Source organism: Ornithorhynchus anatinus, chromosome 2, assembly GCF_004115215.2.
Source record: "Ornithorhynchus anatinus isolate Pmale09 chromosome 2, mOrnAna1.pri.v4, whole genome shotgun sequence".
Classification (NCBI taxonomy): domain Eukaryota; kingdom Metazoa; phylum Chordata; class Mammalia; order Monotremata; family Ornithorhynchidae; genus Ornithorhynchus; species Ornithorhynchus anatinus.
The window spans coordinates 72,959,740-72,982,554 of record NC_041729.1 but is presented as its reverse complement, the minus strand read 5'-3'; the positions used below and the strand labels follow the sequence as shown (position 1 = coordinate 72,982,554).

General features: G+C 38.1%; 1 protein-coding gene and 1 long non-coding RNA gene across 2 annotated transcripts in view; one reads left to right on the top strand and one right to left on the bottom strand.

Moving 5' to 3' along the window:
• The window catches only part of LOC114809053, a 28,594-nt gene extending 26,366 nt beyond the window's left edge, over positions 1-2,228 (top strand). The window contains exon 3 of the long non-coding RNA XR_003756812.2: positions 2,069-2,228. This is a non-coding gene — a long non-coding RNA (uncharacterized LOC114809053). The remainder of the gene's footprint in view (positions 1-2,068) is intronic.
• The window catches only part of ARID1B (AT-rich interaction domain 1B), a 514,902-nt gene that overhangs the window by 300,804 nt on the left and 191,283 nt on the right, over positions 1-22,815 (bottom strand).

Genomic DNA, 22,815 nt, shown 5'->3' with positions numbered 1-22,815 from the left:
TTGCTGTTGCAGGTGATCCCAATTCTCTACAGTTACAAAAAGACATGTCACACCAAACTAGAGACCAGTTTCAAGACAGGTGCTACTCATATAACCATTTCTCTGTAGTTTTTGCATCTGAATTTCAGGAGAGATATTTTCTCCTGCTAGGAAAAAAGAAGCAAAAAAATAAGTTGAATTTTGGTCTATTTTACTTGGCTTAATAAGGAACACTTTCATTTGTCTCAAATAAATGAAGCTCAGTTACTCATCAACTTCTCCAGTCCTATGCAGAACAATGACACTTTTCTCCATGGCTTCGCCTGCAAGTAGCCTTCTTATGGAAGCTTAGCATATAGACTTATTTATTATCCGAACTATCTGATAACCTTAAGTCTCTGTTTTTTTAAATGGGACACTATATAAAAATAAGAGTCTCTAATGCCTCCTATGGGAGACCCTAAGAAGTATGAATAATAATTTCAAGATTCATAAGGCATTGTGATTACAATGCTGTAAGTTAAAGCTCCCAGAAGATTTAAAACATTTAAAAAACTACACTGTTGTAGTCAATCTGTCCTGGAGTCTTACCGAAATTACAAAGAGAAGGCGGGAGGAGCGGATGGTTATGTGTATCAAATATATCCATGATGTACCTTGACATTCAGAACTATAATACACTTTTTACCTCATCCCCTATTAAACCCTCACATCTCTTTCTCTCTTCTTTCCAACATCCTGGCATTGTCAGTCCCTGAATGAACAAAATAATTTTCCAAGACAGGTACCCTCTGGGAAATCATGTCTAAATTAACCTGGCAAAATGTGGAGGGAAAATGTTCCATAAGGAAATGCTGTACAGTTACAGAGAGAACCTCTGTTCAGGTCATGCCACAACTAATCAGAATAGACAGTCAAGCAGTATTTGAAAAAATTCTCCTTTCAATTGCAATCATAGATGCATACATTCCAGGCTTTTTTCTCAAGCAGAGAAGCGTCTATAAAGTGAGGAAAGGATTTAAAAATAATTTGAGTTTTAGAAATATACTCAGTTCTAAAAGGATAGGTGTTTCACCTATTTGTTTGGGAGGGAATGTGATGGTAGAATTAGGAAGCATTCTCCTGACAACATACTTCTGGATACAGCGAGCAGTGATTTCAGAAGAAATTATTGGGTGCATATGTCTGGCTTCAGGTTGGAGTGAGCATAGTGCATGTTTCTTAACATGCATTATGGGAGAACCAGATGAAATGAGAGACATCAAGCATTTAGTACAGTGCTCTGCACACAGTAAGAAATCAATAAGTATCATTGATTGATTGACTGGAATGCACCACAGAAAGTGGGTTGTTTTTCAGGGCAGTAAGGTGAATAAACTAATTCCCATTTATGCTAAATAAAGAATAGTGCTGGAGGGAGAAAAATGCACAATACAAAAATCAGATTTTCTTTCTTACTTCCAGCACACTACAATATCTAACGGAAGAAATTTTCAGTGTCTTTCCGTCCATTTGCCCTTTACAAATCAAAACAAATGTTCTGGTGCCAAGAAAAGTGAGAACTGTTTTGTGTATGTGGAGAAATAAATATTTATGTACCTGATAACCGATTAAACTTAGATCCCATTCTTTTTTATTAATTTACTATTTATAGGCATATAAGTTGGGTCCAAGAACTAAATTCACTTGGGAATGATTTTAGCTCACTTTTACAATGATACTGTCATGCTGTTGGCTATTCTTAACAATTCCAATTCTCCCGGATTCCAAACGAAACAAATTATAAAAATTTGTCCTTTAAAAAAAAAATCCATTTTATTTAGTTACAGTAGAGTGTGCCAAAGGGAAACAGGATTCCTGAATGCTTTCATTTCTTGAAATGAGACATTTTAATAAGGAAGAGTCAGAACTTTAGGTTGGAAAAAAAAGCCTCTTCTTGTAAGTACTTATTTCTACAACACCACCGCAAACCTTTTAAGACATATAAATGATTTTACCAGAATTCCTATGCTGTCGCCATGATTTTGTTGTTTTAATAAGTCTCGAGGACTTTAGGAGGAGTAATCAATCCTGTTTCTTGTTTTTACAGGCCTCTGAGGCATGATGCTGTTGAACATCAGAAACCTGTTTTAACTCTTGAGGTCACAAGAGGAAGAACAAGGGATTTCCCAGAGAAACACAAGGGTTCATGCTCAGCAAGTTAAGTTTAAGGTTTCAAATTCATACGATAATAAATCTAATCGTCACCACAAGATACTGTAGCTGATCATCCTACCTTCAAACCACTGTTTTTAAAATAGCATTTCAAAATGACAAGTTCCAAATTTGATTTCTCAGGCAGGGTCCTCTTAGCCCGGAAATGCTGGGTAACTCATCCTGCAATGTATCCAGATATTAAATGTCTTATTTGGACTTTCAGACTGGCAACTTAAGAAGGAACTTAAAATTTTCCTAAAGAACTTCTTCATGGCACTGTGGATAGGGCACTGGTCTGGAGTCAGAAGGTCATAGGTTCTAATTCCTGATGTGCCACGTCTTCTATGTGACCCAGGACAAGTCATTTGACTTCTCTATGCATTAGTTACTTCATTGTAAAATGGGGACTGAGACTGTGAGCCCCACGTGGGACAGGGACTGTGTCCAACCCCGTTCGCTTGTATCCATCCCAGTGCTTAGAACAGAGCCTGGCGTAGAGTAAGTGCTTAACAAATACCAAATTTATTATATGCATATTAGTAACTATATATGGACAACATAGAGTTAACACAATTTTTGATTAATTTTTGATCAGTGATGAAGGGGAGACACTTTTACATTAAGCAAATGCGCCAAACTCTTTTTTCCAGAAACCAAGACTGAACATGACCTTCCAAATTGTGAGGCTTCAGAGTGGAAAAATTATACATCCCTCCATTAATGTTTTCTCCATTTGTCCCATCACTTGTTGCCCTCTATGTCTATAACCCTATTAGTTACTCAGCCTTCTGTCATCTTAAATCCCTTTTAATTTTTACTCACACTTGTGTACAATAGTCAGAACTGGAGGAGGAGCTCCACTAGTAGGAGAGCCAGGCAGAAAAAAATGAACAGATGGAAGAGGTGGAAGAAACTGTTAGAAAGGGAGGGTCAGTTCTTGGCCCTCTTCTGTTCTCCATCTATACTCACTTCCTTGGTGAACTGATTCTCTCCCATGGCTTCAACTACCATCTCTATGCAGATGACACCCAAATCTACATCTCCTCCCCTGTTCTCTTCCCCTCTCTCCAGGCTCCTATCTCCTCCTGCCTCCAGGACGTCTCCACCTGGATGTCTGCCTGCCACCTAAAACTCAACATACCTAAAACTGAGCTCACCTTCCCTCCCAAACCCTGTCCTCTTCCAGACTTCCCTGTCACTGTGGATGTTACTACCACCCTTCCAGTCTCACAGGCCCGCAACCTTGGTGTCATCCTTGACTCAGTGCTCTCATTCACCCCATACATCCAATCTGTCACCAACATGAGCTGGTCTCACCTTTACAATATCGCCAAGATCTGCCCTTTCCTCTCCATCCAAACGGCTATCGTGCTGGTACAAGCTCTCATAATATCCCGACTGGATTACTGTGTCAGCCTCCTCTCTGATCTCCCTTCCTCCTGTCTCTCCCCACTCCAATCTATTCTTCATTCTGCTGCCCAGATCAACTTCCTACAGAAACACTCTGGGCATGTCACTCCCCTTCAAAAACCTCCAGTGGTTGCTAATCAACCTTCGCACAAAACAAAAACTCCTCACTACTGGCTTCAAAGCCAATCACCTTGCCCCCTCGTATCTCACCTAGCTTCTCTCTTTCTACTACCCACCCCATACATTCTGCTCCTTTCCCGCTCATTTCCTCACTGTCCCTCGTTTGCACCTATCCTGCCATCGACCCGTGGCCCATGTCCTACCGCTGTCCTGGAATGCCCTCCCTCCTCATGTCCACCAAACTAACTCTCTTCCCCGCTTCAAAGCCCTACTGAGAGCTCACCTCCTCCAAGACACCTTCCCAGACTGAGCCCCCCTTTCCCTCTGGTCCTCCCCTTTCCCCTCACCTCAGCACTGTGCTCATTTGTATATATTACTTATTACCTTACTTATTTTATTAATGAGGTGTACAACCCCTTGATTCTATTTATCTTGATGATGTTGTCTTGCTTTTTTTTGTTCTGTTTTGTTTTGCTGTCTCCCCTGTTTAGACTGTGAGCCCGTCATTGGGCAGCAATTGTCTCTATCTGTTGCCGAATTGTAACTAACCAAGAGCTTAGTTCAATGCTCTGCACATAGTAATCGCTCAATAAATGCTATTGAATGAATGAAGCAGGAGAAGGAAGGCATAGTGAAAGAGAGAGAAAAGAAGGGATAAATACACAAAGAGAAAGAATTGGAAACAATGAGAACTACCACTACTGATGGTCCTGAAGTTCAATGACTTGCACAAGATCATACAGCAGACTAGTGACAGAGCCAGGAATACAACCCAGGTCCTTCTGACTCCCAGGCTCATGCTACTACATCCACCAGGCAGCACTGCTTCTCATGTCATTCTTGAAAATATGAGTGATCTGAAAGCCCGTATGTGAACATGTGTTTATAATAATATTTGTGATAGTACTATGTGCCAGGCATATAAGGCTTGGGTAGATAAAGATGAACAGGTCAGACATATGCACGAGACAGTGGATCCCCATTTTACAGAAGAAACTGGACAGAGAAGTTAAGTGGCTTGCCAAAGTTCACAAAGCAGGCAACCGGTGGAGCTGGGATTAAAACCCATGTCCTCTAAATCCTAGGCCCATGACCTTTATACTAGGCCATGCTGCTTCCTGTGTTTGACACTTCCGGAATATTTTCCAATTCAACAAGCTTTGAGCAAGATGGAAAGTATTTCAGATAGTCATCCTGGAACAGTTGTGTCCTTCTGACTGTGCTCTGGAAGCACCAAGGCATGAAGCCACCCAAAGTATTAGTGATAACACAGTATAGGAACTGAACACAGCTCTGCCTTATGTCTGTTATATGACCTTGGGCAAGACAGTAAACTTCTCTGTGCCTCGATTACCTCATCTGTAAACTAGGGATTAAGACTGTGAGCCCTATATGGTAGATATGGACTGTAACCAACCTGATTAGCTTGAACCTACTCCAGCTATTAGTTCAGTGCCTGGCACATAATAAGCACTTGAATTCCTCTTTTAAAAATCCTCAAGTCACATTACCAGCTCGCACCTCAACACTTTTTTTAAAAAAATGGCATTTGTTAAGCATTACTATTTGCCAAACACTGTTCTAAGTGCTCAGCAGATACAAGCTAATGTGGTTGGACACAGTCCCTATCCCTCATGGAACTTAGAGTCTTATTCTCCATTTTACAGATGAGGTAACTGAGGCACAGAGCAGTGAAGTCGTTTGCCCAAGGTCACACAGCAGATAGGTGGCAGAGCGGGGATTAGAACCTAGGTCTGTCTGACTCCCAGGCCCAACCTCTATCCACTAGGCCACATTGTTTCTCATCCACTTCACTCATGAATTGATTTTCATCAGAAACGAACATCTTACTGCATCAGCTAGTTTTGCTCTCTAGGCAGGAATAAATAGACAGACAAAGTGGTAAGAAATTTCAGAAGACTGAACAAAGTTGGGAGAAAACTGGACATTAAGCTTTATACCAAACTACAAGGCAATATGTAGCTTATAGGGGCCAATAAGTATTTAACTGAGAAAACTTCTCTGGCTGTGGATTTTCTCATGACCATCACCTGTAATGAAGCCCTGGATGGCACTAAATTCAGCAGCATGTGAAGCATATGACCACATGCTACCCAAACAGGTGCTGTAGGGTGAAGTGAAACAGGGATAAGCAAAAGGGGGAAGCCAGATCAAATGTTTAAAAGACATAATTAAGCACACTCTCAAAGAATTGCAGCAGACTGCTAAGAGACAAAAGTATCAGGTGGGTGAGTCTTGTAGTGAACAGGTTATCCTCTTTGACCAATGAACTTAAAATCACAAAAGCCAAAGGGCCCAAGAGATGTAGCACACATAAGAGTAAAACGAAGGACTGGCTTTATGACTGTCCAGTGTGGAATAAAAATTGGTGGTACCTAGGTCTTTTCAGCCACACTTGCACACATGAAGAAAATCTAACCAACATTAGCATTTCCTAATAAGTTATTGCTCTTTGCATGCATTTAACCAACTCCAGCCCTCAGTACAGTGCTTAGTACAAAGTAAGCACTTAAATAGCACTATTATTATTATTATATATGCACATACACAAAACACTCCCAAGTCTTGATGAATTCAGTTTACCACAAATACCTATTTTCAACATGAAGACACACAAAATAAGTACCAAAGGGCATTATTCATTCATTCAATTGTATTTATTGAGCACCTGCTATGTGCAGAGCACTATACTAAGCGCTTAGCACTGTACTAAATTGAACACTTACTGAAGGAAGTGAACTGGGCTGTTATAGAAATGTACAAAAACAGTAAGAGACATGGTTCCTGTCCTTGAAGAGCTTACAATTTCAATGATTCTGACAATGTGGGTTTATTTTTTGACCATCTAACAGTTAAGTAAATACCTTTGAATCAAAAGGCAAAAAAGAGACATATTAAATGACTTTTCTTGAACTTCTGATTTAGGCAAATGTCTATCAGGCACTAACAAATTATGATTGGTCCACACAAGCCAAATAAGGTTCTCACTGTTTCTCAATGGAATCAGTCATCGTCTGAGGAAAGAGTAAGGTTGGATTTATTTTTCTTGGGCTCTAAGTTTCTTCATTATATTAAAAGCCATCTGCCAAATTCACAAGTACAATAACATGCAAAGAATCAACGTGCCCAAGTGGAAAGGGCATGGCCTAGGAGTCAGGACCTGGGTTCCAGTCTTGGCTCTGAGTGACCTTGGGCAAGTCACTTAACTTCTACAGGTCTCAGTTCCCTCAACTGCAAAATGGGGATTCATTACCTGTTCTCCCTCCTACTTTGAGACCCATGTGGGACCCAATTATCTTGTATCTATCAGCTCTTAGTACAGTGCTTGCTACAAAGTACTTGAATAGCACTATTATTATTACTGTTATATACATACATACACAAAACACACTCAAGCCCTGATGAGTGCTTCTTCCTGCCCTTTTCTGGAGAAGGGGGGAAAGTAATTCTGATATTTCAGAAAACTCTCCTTACAATAGCAATAGTAAGTAGAGCCATTATGGTCAGTTTTAGAGAATATCATTTTGGTATGAAAATTGGCATGGGTTTGTAAGATTAAAATTGAATTTATAACAGGATAAGAGAGAGATCTCTGTACTATTACCAACAACACTATATTACATGAAGCAGCCAATAATGTTACAAAAACTTAAAAAAAATTAAAAAACAACAACTGGAGGGCTACTATAATTTCTCTGAATTCTTTTGACAAATTTGTCTTCAGAAAATTCTAGCTGAATGTGCCAACTGGAAATGGAAAAATACGAAGATAAACCATGTCCAGGACAATTTGATGTTCTTTGTGCACATAACTGGAAAAATTCATGAAAACCAGTCCTTACCCAAATAATAACTAGTAAATCCAGTGGTAAGGAGTATGTAAAAAAAAAAACTATAAAATCCAAAATGCTTATATAAAAATATCAGTTTTATGAGGGTTAATAAAAAAATGATATAGTGCTAATGAATGTGGCATCAGATATCAAAGCAACAGGTTGGAACAGATTGAAACTACTGGCATTTCTGTCAGACACCTGAATATTTCTAACGTGAAAAATGTAAGCAATGTTTCGATTATATTTTTTTCATATAGCTTTCCTATTCACCCACAACCCCCATACAAAAAATGACATCCACTACTCAGATGAAGGTCTGAACATACAATATCATGACTATTTCCAGAGTATAACAAATGCCCGGTGGCAAAGGATTTAATAACCTCTTTGTATGTCTATTCTCAAGGATAAAACTAACCACCTAATAACCTGCATTGCTATGATGATTAATGATTTAAAAATCTGTAAATCTCCTTTGATAGAAGAGTGTAGGGGTCCTCCCTGATTGTGGCACCCCCCCATTACCTTCAACGGAAGGACAGATTAGCAACTGAAGGACAGTAGGTAGCTTGGCTAAATGCATGGCTCAGCACATACTTTTTTTATCTCAACAACTGAAAGTAAAAATCTTACCAACTTAATGCAATTAAAACCCAAGAATTGTGGAGAAAATGCTGCCACTATTAGCCTAGCACGTGAACTGGGGACAGAGGTGGTGCTTTGCACACAGTAAGCCCTCAATAAATATGAGTGAATGAATGAAAGTGGTGGTGAATGAGATAACTTAGCAAAAGGACTCAGAGCTATCTGTACTTGAATTGTGCCTGAATTTCTCCCTCCCCATTCTCCCAAATAAAATCACTATTTCAACTACTTCAACTATTTCAAATAAACTATTTCAACTATTTCAAATAAAATCACTTCAAAAATAGTGTTGGGTATGCTGGGGAGGGAAACAAGCTTTAATTACCCAGTTCGGTTTCAGCGATTAACTCCGTGGGTCAAAGAGCCCCAGAAGAAACCCACATCCTAAGAATCATCTCAGCAATTCTTGCCTCATATGCTCTCTTCTTGACTGATCAACTCTTACCAAGGAGTGGGACAAAGTGGGAATGCGGTTGGTTGGCTCCTTGGGTGCAGCAGGGAAAAAAAGTAGGAAAGGGCCTCCTCAAGTGACCTGCTCTGGGCCTCCTCTAGACTGGAATCTCACAGTGGGCAGGGAATGTGTCTGCTATGTTGTAATAATGTACTCTCCGAAGCGCTTAGTACAGTGCACTGCACATAATAAGCACCCAAATACAACTTACTGAAAAATAGCAAAATTTAGCTATGTGCTTTAAAATCAGTGCTATTTATTGAGCATTTACCAAGTGCAGATCACTGTACTAAGCACTTGGGAGACTATAATACAACAGAATTAGCAGACACATTCCCAGTCCTAAATGAGCTCAATTTATAATTGTTTAGGCAACAAGAAATTGATACTATGTTCTTAGTCCATTCTAATGATTACATTTAAGTGTCATATTAAGTAAGAAAGTTAGCTGTAGGATTTGACCTTAAAAAAACACACAATTTTATTAAAGGAACACCAAAAAAAAAAAGATATACAGGGAAAATGACATGATTTGATGGAAAGAAATGCAAAGGTGAGTCTATCATATGGTCCCTGTACAGATCATCATTAATGGCATTTATTGAGCTTTTACTCTGTCAGAGTTCTAATCCTCGTTTCTTATCTGCTGTGTGATTTTGGATAAGTCACTTTTCTGGGCCCCAGTTCCCTCATCTGCTAAATGGGGATTCAATACCTTGTTCTTCCTCCTTTTAAGACTTTGAGGCTCATTTGGGACCTGATTATCTATCTTCCTTATACTTAGTACAGTGCTTTGCACAGAGTTAGCACTTAATATCACTCTTATTATTATTATTATTACTAAGCACTTGGGAGAGCCCAACACAGTTGGTAGAAATGTTCCCTGCCCACAATGAGCTTTCAGACTAGAGATGTAAATTAAAAATCTTATCTTTGCTTAATTTTATCACCTGAAGATTATATCAAAAATAAAAAATAGCATTTATTGAACAACTATTGCATACACTCTTCTAAGTGCTAGGGAAAGGGACATAGAATGAATAAAGGAGTAGACTTCATGGACTCGGATGTGACTGAATAGATTGACATTCTAAAGAAACATAGTCATGTAAGTTTTTCCTCCAAGGTTTAGGATCAAAATACTCAAAAATATTTCAATTTTCAATACAAGTGCTTTTCTATACTTTGGAAGCAGTGCCATGGGTAATCAAAAGGAAACTCAAATACATAATTTCTACAAACTATCACAAACTTCTCTGAGAAACTGAAGGTAAATACAAATAAAAACTTAATAAATTTATGCTCCAGGCTTACAAAGCACCTATCAGTCCAAAAGGTTTTAATTCTCAATACAGCCCCTTGCCCATGTCCTCCCTCTGAGACCATTACTCTCCCCACCTTCAAAGGCTTCTTGAATATCACATCATCTGGCCTCCTCTAACTAAGCCCTCATTTCCCCACTCCCCGTCCCTTCTGTGTCACCCTGACATTTAGACTTGTCCCCTTTAAGCAACTTGATATTCACCCTATCCTAAGCCCTACTGCACTTTATATTAATGTCTCCCCCTTCTAGACTGAAAGCTCCCTATGGATAGAGAATGCAGCGCTAAATATGTTCATTCATTCAGTTGTATTTAATGAGTGCTTACAGTGTGCACAGCGCTGTAATAACTCCTTGGGAGAGTACAATATAACAGTGAACAAACACATTCCTTGCCTACAACGAGCTGTTGTAAGGTACACACCAAGTGTTTAATATAGTGCTCTGCACACATTAAGCGCTCAATAAATACCATTGATCGAATGGTTGATAACCAGAGACTTCCCACATTACATACAAGTGAACATTTATAGATGAGTATAGACAATGCTTTTTCATTAACTGTCTTTCATAAATAGAATTAGTGTACCAGCAAAGCTAAGAAGTAGGTTTTCATTTGTCAGCATCCATTTTTAAAATAGCCATTCCCTGCAAAGTTAGTGGTTTTGCCTTCCCTGCAAGTTTAGTGGTTTTAGGACGTAACAAATGTAATCTATTATGTCCAGGTGAAAATGGAGAGCTCCAGAGTTGAAAAGCCACCTTTATATGCTTAGAAAAATACCACTTAAGTACCAGAATTTGCACAGCTAAATGAGTATATCAGTGGTGTGAGTGTTCATCCTAAGCTACAACAACTCTAACATTAAGAAAAAAATATCCAACTGTTACTGCTTTTACTTTGTGCTAAAACAAAATGAAACAAAAAACCACCCAGAATCCTGTTTCCCGCTACTCTCTCATACTTTTTAAATGTATGGAGTAGAAATGAGGAAGAAACAAATGAATTTCAAACTGTTGATATCTAATGTCTACCACATGGGGAAGAAAATAAGCATGTACTTGTATATGAAATGAAAAAATAATTGTAATGAAATATTCATCTGAAGAGTAATTAAGCCTTGCATTTGAAAAGCTAACCTTTCACAACAGAAAATAATCATGCAGCTTTGAGAATAACACATTTTAGGTCCTCTGGTGTTTATTGCAATTTATTTAACACCTCATCTTTTTTGATACTATTCCTTCTCCTACAAGTTGAAATTTAAAAGAAAAAAAAAATGATCCACAAGAATTTGTTCCACCAGCCACCCCAAATTTAGATCATATGAAGAAGAATAACTAAGAAACTATTTGGCGCTGGGCTTCATGATGACCTTACTTTCCCTTAAAGCAGCAAGACTCCTACCTTAAATGTTTGCAAAATACAAATCTCCTTGAGCACAACCGACAATTTATTTTACAAACTGGAAGCAGTGCCAAGAGAGTAACCAAAGGGAGCTGTGGTTCTGTGACTGTTCTTAGCCAACCAATAACACAACATACATTGCCATATGCCAGCAAATAAAATTATGAACATTCTTAAACCTAAGCTTCCGTACAAATAGTCATATCTTAATTTACCTTACTCTGAATGTCTCATAATGAGATGCTCTGCAGTCTTAGCACATGCAGAGGGAAGGGATTATTCATTAGGGGAAGGAATTAGCAGGATTTTAGGCTTCAATGGTCAGGACAGACTATTAGCTTGCATTTGACTATTAGGCGGGTAAGCAGAGTGGTCTCTAAAGTGTCACCAACAGATAACAATAAATTCTCAAAATGAGACTTAACACCTGCTTTCATAATTTTGAAGGGAGTTAAAAAAAGCTGATTCAGCGGATGGATTGCACCCATTCGAGTCACATACTTCTGATGTCAGACAGGGCCTTGACAGCTCATAGTACCAGAAAGTCAAAGTTCACCAGATGAGTTAATAAGCCATGCAGCTGAGTCCATGGCAACACAAGGCTCTGGAATAAAACAATATTCCACACAACTGCACAGCAACATGCAGAATCTTTGTGTCTGCTTTCAAACGAGATAAAAGAGTTTTTGAAATTGGAACAAAGAAATAGTATTGGGGGGGGGGGGGGTTTGCTTATTCAAAACCTATTAGCTGGTTTCTTTCTGTAATTAGAAAGAAGGAGGAGATAAATACAAAATACAAACAGTTTTTGAATTAGTGAAGACAAAAATGCCTAGAAAGAAAAATGGTCCACCACATGGAGAATTTCTGTTAAAATGCAATTTTTAAAGACTTTTTAGATGTTTTAGTTACCAACCTTCAGTCCAGGGAAAATATCCTATTTGAGAACCTCACCATTTCTTTATTAACACCTCTAAACCAAGTATCATTTTGAGTGTTATAAAGGCAAATTTACCTAAATGAAAATGTGTGAAGAAATGTAATAATACTTGGTAAGTTACACTTATAACCATATCTTTCTATATAAATAAGGTAAATCACTGGGACACCAAAGCAACACTGTTGTTATTTATAGGCTTAAATATCCTCAATGTCAATTGTGTCTTAATCTTACTATTAATTTGGTGCTAGCAAAACTACCACCCTACCTTTTACACTTTGTAAGCAGGAAGTACATCTCTGAATAATTGAGAAAGTATGTTAAAGGGCAGAAAATTTTAAAAAAATTTAGAAAATGTCATATAAATCATTTATTATAAATTAAAAATATATTGAGGAATACAGTTGGTAATTATGGTTACAGAATGGGATTTTACCTGGGAAAAGGGAATTTGGATTCATTTACTGGTAAACTATTCGTGGGGGCTTTCATGAATGGAGAATATTGGAGAATAAAATGGAGTCATGCCCAGGACAGTTCAGGTAAAAATTGATGTGGCAATCTTTGTCAGCAGACTTGGCATAACTGAGGAGATTTGAACAAACAGAATCAACAAGATCCTCTTCTTTTCAAAAAGTGCATTTCAAAATTATAGTTTCATTGCATTTTGGAACAGACACGGTGCATCACAATTTCTCCAGATAAGAAAAAATGAAGCCATAAGTAAGATTTAGCATGTGGGTGTTTGCCAGAACTTCAAATCCATTTATTCTTACTTCATAAGCAAAAAAGGAAAAAAAAAAAAAGACGCTCATGCCCACTGATAAATGCTCAATAAAAAGAAACAGGCAGAATATGGGCAAACTCTTTAAAAGAAACTCACTACCTCAATCCAAACTTGCAGAAATCTTCAGCGTTATCATTGTTAGCCAGACCCCAATTTAAGAAACAATTACTAAACCTGTCAACCTGAGTGATAGTTCTGATATACCAACAAAATAGCCTAGCAAACTTTCATCCTCATGAATAAAATTGAATGTATTTATCTTTTTGTACAGGTGCTGATCAAAACAACTTCTCTTGGCAAGCCAATTCAGTCATATATGTCAATATCCACTTTAAACTACTACCAATTTGCCAAGATGCTGTGTTCAATATTATCCAAACATTTTCACACAAAAAAATACAACTTTGGAAATCACAAAGTACAACTCTTTAGCAGTAATTCAAATGTCTCAGATTAGAGAAGTTTTGCAATTTAAAAGATTCTTTCAGGGGGCTGTTTCAAGCAAATCTGAAGAGCATTTCAGATATATGAGCCCTTAATCAATATGTCCATGTCTGGACAATCATTTCCTTTCCTAATTTTCCTTCCATTCCTCTGGCAAAAATTCCCCTACCACATTAGAAATTTCACAATGCAATACATAAAACCATAGACTGTGTCTTGTGTTAGACAATTTGGTAAATTTAACTGAATATATGGTGGCTCAGCAGCTGGCTTATCATTAAATAATCGCAATCCCTGGTTAATTAAATCACATAGTACTCAGTCCTGTTAGTTCTCATGCACACTCCTTTACACTGATTTTACTGCTATAACAGAACAGTTGCTTTGGCACATTTTATTGTCTGATTCATTTTTCTTCTATGCCAAAAACCAGTAAATGACAAATTTAGAAATCAATGTTTTTCTTTAGGATTATTCCTCTTATCAAACCAACAGAGGGACACTCTTCATTGCTTTGAGACTCTTTCAATGGAAATTACTCTTTAGATGTTACTACTGCCAAATTCCTTACAATATTTCTGGAGCAATTCTCCTTTACGGTACAAACTTCTTACCTCAATTCATGTCCTTCTGCAAAGAGCAATCAAATTTTGTGTGCCTATTGCAAATGCCTCAATTAAATGTCATAACAGACTATTTTTTTTTAGATAAATCAATCTTATGCCAGTTTCTAATTCTTTTTAAAAAGAGTAATTTAGGATTTCATCCCTTTCTTGACTACTGCTTTTTATATAAAAAGAGAATATGAATGTGTGGCAAAGAAATGGATGCTTGAAATCTAAAGTCTTAACAAAGCATAGCTAGCCATGAAATTGACTCCAAAGAACATATACCCCCAGACTACACTTATCCTCTCATAAACTCCAGTACAACTTTTAAAGGCCAATATTTAATCAATTAAAAACATCTTACAAATTATTTCATGATTGGAATTACAGCCTAACTTGTCATCATAAAAAGAAAAGGAGAGATGTTGAATTTACTAGAGATTAAGATCATTTATTTTAGAAGCAATCATTCCATAAACAAAGCACAAGGGAACACAGCACCATTCAGGAAAGGACATCTGTCACCCAAACAGATGCCTCATCACATATGTACAACCCAATGTTTCAAATGGAAGCTGAAATAATTCTTAAAATGCAAAGTGAGATTTCAGAATTTTCAACCAAAAACAAGATCCTAAAAGGACTCTTCAGAGGCTGAAGGTGAAAACAGATCAGAGTGAAAGGAGAGGCTGAAAAAAACAACCAAATCCAATGAAAAGAGAATTCTGAATGAAATAAATTTGTAACTTGGAAAAGAAGGGGAGAAACCCAGCCACGTGGGTTATTGATTGCATCTGCTGGGGAGGGAACTACGAGAAAGGGGAAAATAGGAAGCCACAAATGCAATGCCATTATGCCTGGATTCTTATTCAAAAAACTATTATTATTCCATCTCGAATAGGGAAGAACCAAGTGCACTTCATAATCATATGAAGTGACCTTGCTCTCTTTAAGTGTTCTCTCTTAGAGCAACAAAGAGCTATCATAAGCAGAAAATATTCCTCACCCCTTTTCCTTTGCCTTGTTCAGAGTTCTTACCTCTGCTCAGCCTCAGCAGCAACAAAACATTTAGAGTCCCAAAACCTCAAGAAATTCAGTAATCAAATTCTTCCCCCTTTTTAGAAATGTCCTCAGCACTTTCATCTAGTTCAAATTTATTAAAAAAAGAGAGAGAGAGAGAGAGAGAGAGAGAAAAAACACTCCTATGGCAGGAGTGAGAGGTAAATTAACCTTTATTTGCTGGGGGAGAAAAAAAATCAATAACTTCAAACTGCAGTTTACAAGGACAGAAGGAAACAGTTTAGCCAAACACAATGTAGGACAGCTCACTACTGCTGCTTTTTCCAAACAACCTCATAAAATACTGATTAGATTGCTTAAATTTTTACTGAAAGGGTCTTGACTATAAGCTACTATGAAATGGGTAAGAATTCTTTAGAAACAACAACAAAAAGCATTCAAGATAACTTACACCTTTCCAGCAATGTGCAACCACGATCCTTTACTTATCTGGTGATAGAAGCCACGTTAACATGATGCTACATCACACTATTAAATAGTGGAGAAAAAAGTCAAATGAAATACATTTTATAATAATGCAGAAAAAAATGTTTCTCTATAGCACTAATGATACAGGAATATTAAAGGTCCATTTCAGCAAACTTTAGACTAGAGTTTTGGTTCAAAAGTGCTATAATAAAGCCAGAGCCCAAATCAGAATTTAGTATTTAAGTTAAGTAGGGACATATGTGGCAGTTACTGATTTGCTGAACTGTAAACTCCAGATAGTTACCATCTGGGGTGGAAGGTGTGGAGGAGGGGGAGGGAGATTCCATTTCTAAAATTTCTCAACCATTTTTAGGGGTGTTTTCTGTTTGGTCAGTAAAATGAGAGAACCTTTCTGGGTCTACTCCTCCCGCTCCCCTTACCCCCCACTCGCCAACATTCCTCCTTAGGTTCAGCTCAGCTAAATAAAATGGGTCCTTGGAATTACAAAATTCTGGGCAAAGTTTCTACTCCAGTAATTTAAGCCATTGGAAAAAAAAATTAAGGGTAAACCAAGCACTAGTACTCCCCAACAGATGAATGAAAAAATCCCATATTCAAAATTTTCTACCTTGTCATCTGAGATAAATAACAGTGTTAACTGTATTTCTCATAGAAATATTGAGGTCATTTTACATCCTCTTAACACAGTGGGTAAATGTATAATGCAGAGTGGATTTTATTGATAAGTGTTTTCCAATCACGAGGATCCTCTGGATTTCTCTGCTTTCTCCTAAACACACATATACTAGTCCTATGAGGGCACCAAAGTGTCTTGAAAATCAATCTGAAAATGAATCCACCTTCAACTACGATAAACAAAATGAACAATTGTAAATATGTATGAACATACTGTAAATACGGCAGAACAACCAGCAACAATAATTCATTTACTTCTATAGCTTAAGAAAATAATATACCACAGATTTTAAAAAAACAAACAGAAATAATATGTCTCTGATTTTTCCTTGACATTTTTCTTGTGCTCATTGGGGGAAAAAATTGAGGAACAAAACTGCAGTATGGGAAATAGGAAAATGCAAAAATGCATCAGCATACATTCCTTAACATTTTAATGTCAAAAAATGGAGGCATGCTGCATTAATGAATTGTATAACAGGACAGTGAAAGCAGAAAGTTAATTCTGACAGTTAAATAAAAATTGAGCTGTTACGGTTATAACCTCTTATATAATGAAAATGCAATCCTCTGTGACCCATCCCACTCTTGTTTTTAATATAAACATATTGTGTACAGTCTGTATCTTTAAGCAATTGTGAACACGCTGGTTATTTTGACTAGAAATTATCTTAAGTACAGGGCAGCACTACACTCTCTGTACCCAGCTTCGTAAAGTATTCTGAGTTTAATTTAAGTATTTTAAAGAATGCTGGAATTTTAATCAAGGGAGATGCAGTATAATGCAGCTTTGTTTTAATTTCATAAGATGGAGTTTATCACTCGAGAATTTTGTACTGCTCTCTTAGGGAGTAAGAACTAAGCTCTTGGCTACTTCATTTGAGTGGGGAACAATTGACCAAGCTCTGTCCCAAAATTTGCAAGTTTTCAGACACTTAGCAGATTTTTAAAAGTACAACACACTCTAAAATAGGCCCTAGGTTGTGTTGGTTATAAAGAACACAGAACAAAAGAAACCCAAAATTATCACCGGTATTGATTTAATACCTATGAGGGACAGAGCACTGTACTGAGGACTTAAGAACGTACAATAAAAGAAGTAAACAACATGGTCCTGCCACCAAGAACCTTACAATCTAATCAGTTTAATAAACCTAGATCACTAAAACAAAGAACCACTGGAAAGAAAGCCTCAGAGTAAAGGAGTCTAAGGCACCACATTACCTAAACTCAGAATTTGTACAGAAAACTTAAGGGCAAATGGGAGCAAAAGGAGCAAAGGTGTGAGAACAGAAACAGAGAAACCAGTGCTAGATAGGAGATGTAGCTAGCTTGGGAACAAAGCTTGAAACTTCTTTTCCAGTGCACATAGCCATTTGAAAATTCATTGAATTTGGAAGGGTAAATATTTCACAGGTCTACAACAAATTTGGGGTGACAAGGGACAGCCCACATATCTGTACACCAGTAAATTCTACACACTAACTGGGATATTTGGTTTGATAGGACAAACATCCAACATCAAATTTGATCACCTAGAATAAAATGAGAGCCACTATGATGCAACTAACATGGCTTTGCAAAGAATAAATTCTGTCACAGTAATTTTTTGCTGGTTGATCTGCCTTATTTACAATCTAGGCTTGTTCATTTCGTTTATAGTAGTTGAAGGCGGATTCATTTTCAATGTGATTTCTGAGTCATTTTGGTGCCCTCAGAGAGCTAATATATCTGTGATTAGGAGATCACAAAGATTACTGTGATCACAGTAATCTTAGCTGTCTATATGGCAGGTTATATAGACAGGGGAGAACACTCAGCAGACCTTCTCGTTTCATTCCAAATATCCTCTTTATCAATAAGCCATAAAAATGTGGTGTTAATTGTAATGCTGCTAGGAAGCTTTATGGTCAGAATAAATGGTATATTCCAATGGCTCAGTGTGGGAAGAACATTATGAAGTGGTTTCCTCCAGAGATCAGTTCTTGGACCTGAACCTTTTCTACACTTTTATCGATAATCTGGATGAAAGAATTGAAAGCATGATCAAGTTTGGAGATGAGACCAAACTGGGAAGGATAGCAACAGTTTGGAATAAAATTCAAACAGAATGAAAAATATAATTAAATTCAGAGAGACAAATGCAAAGTAGAACACAAGGGGACAAAAAACAGTAACACATTCTCTCCCTCCTACTTAGACTGTGAGTCCCATGTGGGACAGGGACTGTGCCTGACCTGTCTTGTACCCAACCTAGTGCTTAGAACAATGTTTGACATACAGTAAATGCTTAACAATAATGATAATAATAATGATGATGATGTATGGCTAAGCACCATTTAACAGAAAAAGATAGGAGAGGTCAGAGTTGAGCATAAGGAGCAATATAAAGGTGGTCATTTTTCAAAATTTAACATTGCTCTGAGAATTTAAGAACCCTGACAGCTATACTCAGCAACTGGCATACCCTTATTCAAGTATTGGGTCCTGTTTAAGACAGTGCAATTTCAAAAGGTTGATGAACCTCTAGAGTGTGCAGAGAAGGGAAGAGCAGCAAAGAGTCCTATCAGGAAAGGATAAAGGGATTGGGCTTGTTTTCTTTTTAGCCAAGAGAAGAGAAGGTTAAGAGATCATTTAAAATCTATTCAAGTTTCTCAAGGACTTTCATAGGGAAGATGTGATGAGTTGGTTTTACATATCCACAGATGGCTAAGCAATAGGAACTTGACTTACATTATATGGAAGCAAGTTCGATTAGACCTAACAAAGAACTTCTTGTTTATCCAGGTGGTAATAAAGAAGAGTCCACTCATTACCAAGGGAGATTGCACTGACTTTAACACCAACTCTCTTCCAAAAAGAATTGGCCACCCTTATCTTGAACAATTTAGGCATTCTCCTGCCTGGCAGGGAGAGCTGAACTGAGCTCGATAACTTGTTTAGGTTCCTTCCAGGACCACAATTCCTGTTTTCTGAAGACTCATAATTCACCTCCTCAATCACAAACTGTTTTAAAACTGGGGTGGTCTGATTTTTTCCCCCAAACAAGGACTGTGAGATCTGATTACATTAGGTTGTGGTGGCTTTTTAAATTAAAGCTTATACTGCAATGCCCACCTGATGATAATAATAATAATGATGATGATAATAATAATGATGTTGAATTATAAGGGTAGGTACACAGTTATCCGTTTGGACATAGTCGCTGTCCTACATGGGGATCATAATCTGTTCTGTTCAAAGTTAGTGCTTGCATTTTAGGGCAGGAGAGAACAAAGAAGCTGTGCAATAAAACCACCAAACATATTCCACTCTAGACCTGGGCCATGCATTTTGTAAAAGCACTATCCAGATCCACTTCTGGCACACACAAGAAAGTGTTTACAGTCTACTCCATTTGTCACGAAAATATGATATAGGATGCATAAGGGAACAAATTTTGGAGATCCCAACATTGCACTGAAGATCCCAACAACAGACTGCAATTTTTCTTAAATACTGTCAACTGAAATTAAACCCTTTATGTGTATGCCCATATCACACATACAGAGGAATTTCTTTATGTCTAAAAATGTGCTTTGCACACATTAAATTTTTACTGAATGTATTTTGAGCATGTTGAAATAAGTTTGTAAAGGATGTGGAATGCTCTCAAACATTAGCAAGTAGGATTATTGTTCCTTGGTTCAGTCAGTATATGTTCTCGTTCTGTCTCTCAGTTTCTCTCTCTCTCTCTCACACACACACACACATACACACACAAGCACATATATACATCCACTCATCTGCAAATGGATAAATTCAAAGTTGAAAGTATAGTTGCTTTCATAATAATCACAGTGGTATTTCTTAATTATTGAAATTGAAGTTCCAGATTAACAAGCCATTTAAAGAAACTCCTCATTCCTGCTTGATGAGCTCAAATAGTGGCAAGAAAGCACAAGTTACACAATTTTTATGTGCCCAAAACACAATTCTTCATCCCAACACAATAATATAGGAAGAGTAGGACTGTAAACACAGACACATCCTACCCAACATCTTCCTTGCAAATGTAAGCTCATTGTGGGTAGGGAATGTGTCTGCTTACTGTTATATTGTACTCTCCCAAGTGCTCAGTAGAAAGTACTCTGCACACAGTAAGCACTCAATAAATGATTGATTGATTGATTGAATGAATGAATGAATGAATGAATGAATGAAAGCACATGGACCTTTCCCCCAAACAACTACCCTGACCATTTTGGAAATACTTCCTTACCTCCATAATCATTCTACCTCACCATCTCCCTCAAATAAGAAAGCCCAGGCCCAAGCACTGCCTCAAGAAATAGCGGTTATTGTGATGCTCCAGGAGATCAGGGTTGGGTAAACTCCTTTAGGGCAAGGATCTTCTCTGCTAACTCCATTGTAATCTGAAGAAAGAGCTTTCCCTCCTCTCAGGAGGCAGAGTCACCTTTGGGATGAAGCACATCACAGACCTGCTTCAGGAGTGTGGGAGTCTCAATGCTTTCAGAACATTCCATGATGCATTTCCATCTAGGAGTACAGTACAGTGCCCAAAGTCAACTCAACAGGTGACACTACTATTAATAATCATGTGAGTAGCCCGGATGCTACTCTCTAGAGAAGCAGCGTGGCGCAGTGGAAAGAGCACGGGCTTTGGAGTCAGGGCTCATGAGTTCGAATCCCAGCTCTGCCACTTGTCAGCTGTGTGACTGTGGGCAAGTCACTTAACTTCTCTGTGCCTCAGTTCCCTCATCTGTAAAATGGGGAATAGGATTGTGAGCCCCACGTGGGACAACCTGATTCCCCTCTGTTTACCCCCAGCGCTTAGAACAGTGCTCTGCACATAGTAAGCACTTAACAAATACCAACATTATTATTATTATTATGTTGCAATTATATGTGCAGAGCACTGTACTAAGCGCCAGGGTAGATACAGGGTAATCAGGTTGTCCCACATGAGGCTCACAGTTAATCCCCACTTTACAGATGAGGTGACTGAGGCACAGTGAAGTTAAGTGACTTGCCCACAGACACACAACTGACAAGTGGCAGAGCCGAGATTCGAACCCATGACCTTTGACTCCCAAGCCCAGGCTCTTTCCACTGAGCCACACTGCTTCTATTGACTGATTGACTATTAACTGATGCTCCCTAGCCTCTTACAAAACACTCCTTAAACTCATGTCTTCTACGAAGCCTTGGTAGACTAACGAATAACTAGCTCATATCACTCAAACAATTCTTTTCCATGCTTCTTCTTTCCCCAATTCCCCCAAATTCACTGTCAATATGTATGATTCTCCATTCAGTTGTATTCAGTCACAGTCAACTATCACCTGTGCTTATTTTTATTTACTTGTGTCTGCCTTTTCCACTAAAAAGAACTTTCCTAGAGCAAAAGACTTTGCAACTTTGCCTTCTACTTCCTTTGTAATTCCCATCCTGCCCAATGCAGGTCAGGGTAGTTGTTTGGGGGAAAAGCCTATGTGCTTTCATTCATTCATTCATTCAATTGTATTTATTGAGTGCTTACTGTGTGCAGAGTACTTTGTACTAAGCAGTTGGGAGAGTACAATATACATAATAAGTAGGAACCTATCACAGTGGTCCCTTAAAACTCAGGTCAGAATAATGGCTATTGGTGATATTTTAACAATAATTATAATAACTGTGGTGTTTGCTAAGCACTTCAATATGCCAGGCACTTATACTAAGCGCTTGGATGGATACAAGCAAATCGGTTGGACAAGGCGAAGCCTATCCTCCCATCAGTAATAATAAATATAATAATTGTGGTATTTGTTAAGCACTTCCTATGTGTCTGGCACTGTACTAAACACTGGGGTGGATGCGAGCAATCAGGCTGGACACAGTGCTTGTCCCATGTGGGGCTCACAGTCTCTATCGCCATTTCACAGCTGCAGGAATTGAGGCCCAGAGAAGTGAAGTGGCTTCCCCAAGGTCACAGAGCAGACAAGTAGCAGAGATGGGATTAGAACCCATGACCTTCTGACTCCCAGGCCCATGCTCTATCCACTATGGCATGCTGCTATTTATGTTGAACTTGTGCTACCAAAATGTGTGGTGTACCTAAGACCTCACATACCTTTCTAATACCTTTCACTAACACTACATTTGAATGGCTTACATAATGTGTTACTAAATATTAGCTGTAAGGTCAAAGTGCTTAAGAGAAACACTAAAGATGTTTCTACTCTACCATAGTGGCCTCCAGGGACTTTGGATTTATCCTTGCTAATAAGGTAAAGATACGATGCAAAGCTATCCCATATCTCTCTTTTGTTACCATCTCAAACTCTTATCCAATTTAATGTTTATAAGAACAGCTAATTAATCAATATTACTTTAATTTCATAACATCTCCCTTCCTTGGCTGTGTGGCGGGGGGTGGGGAGGGGTGGAGGGGGTGCTTAGAAGCAATGAAATGAAAAGTTGGAG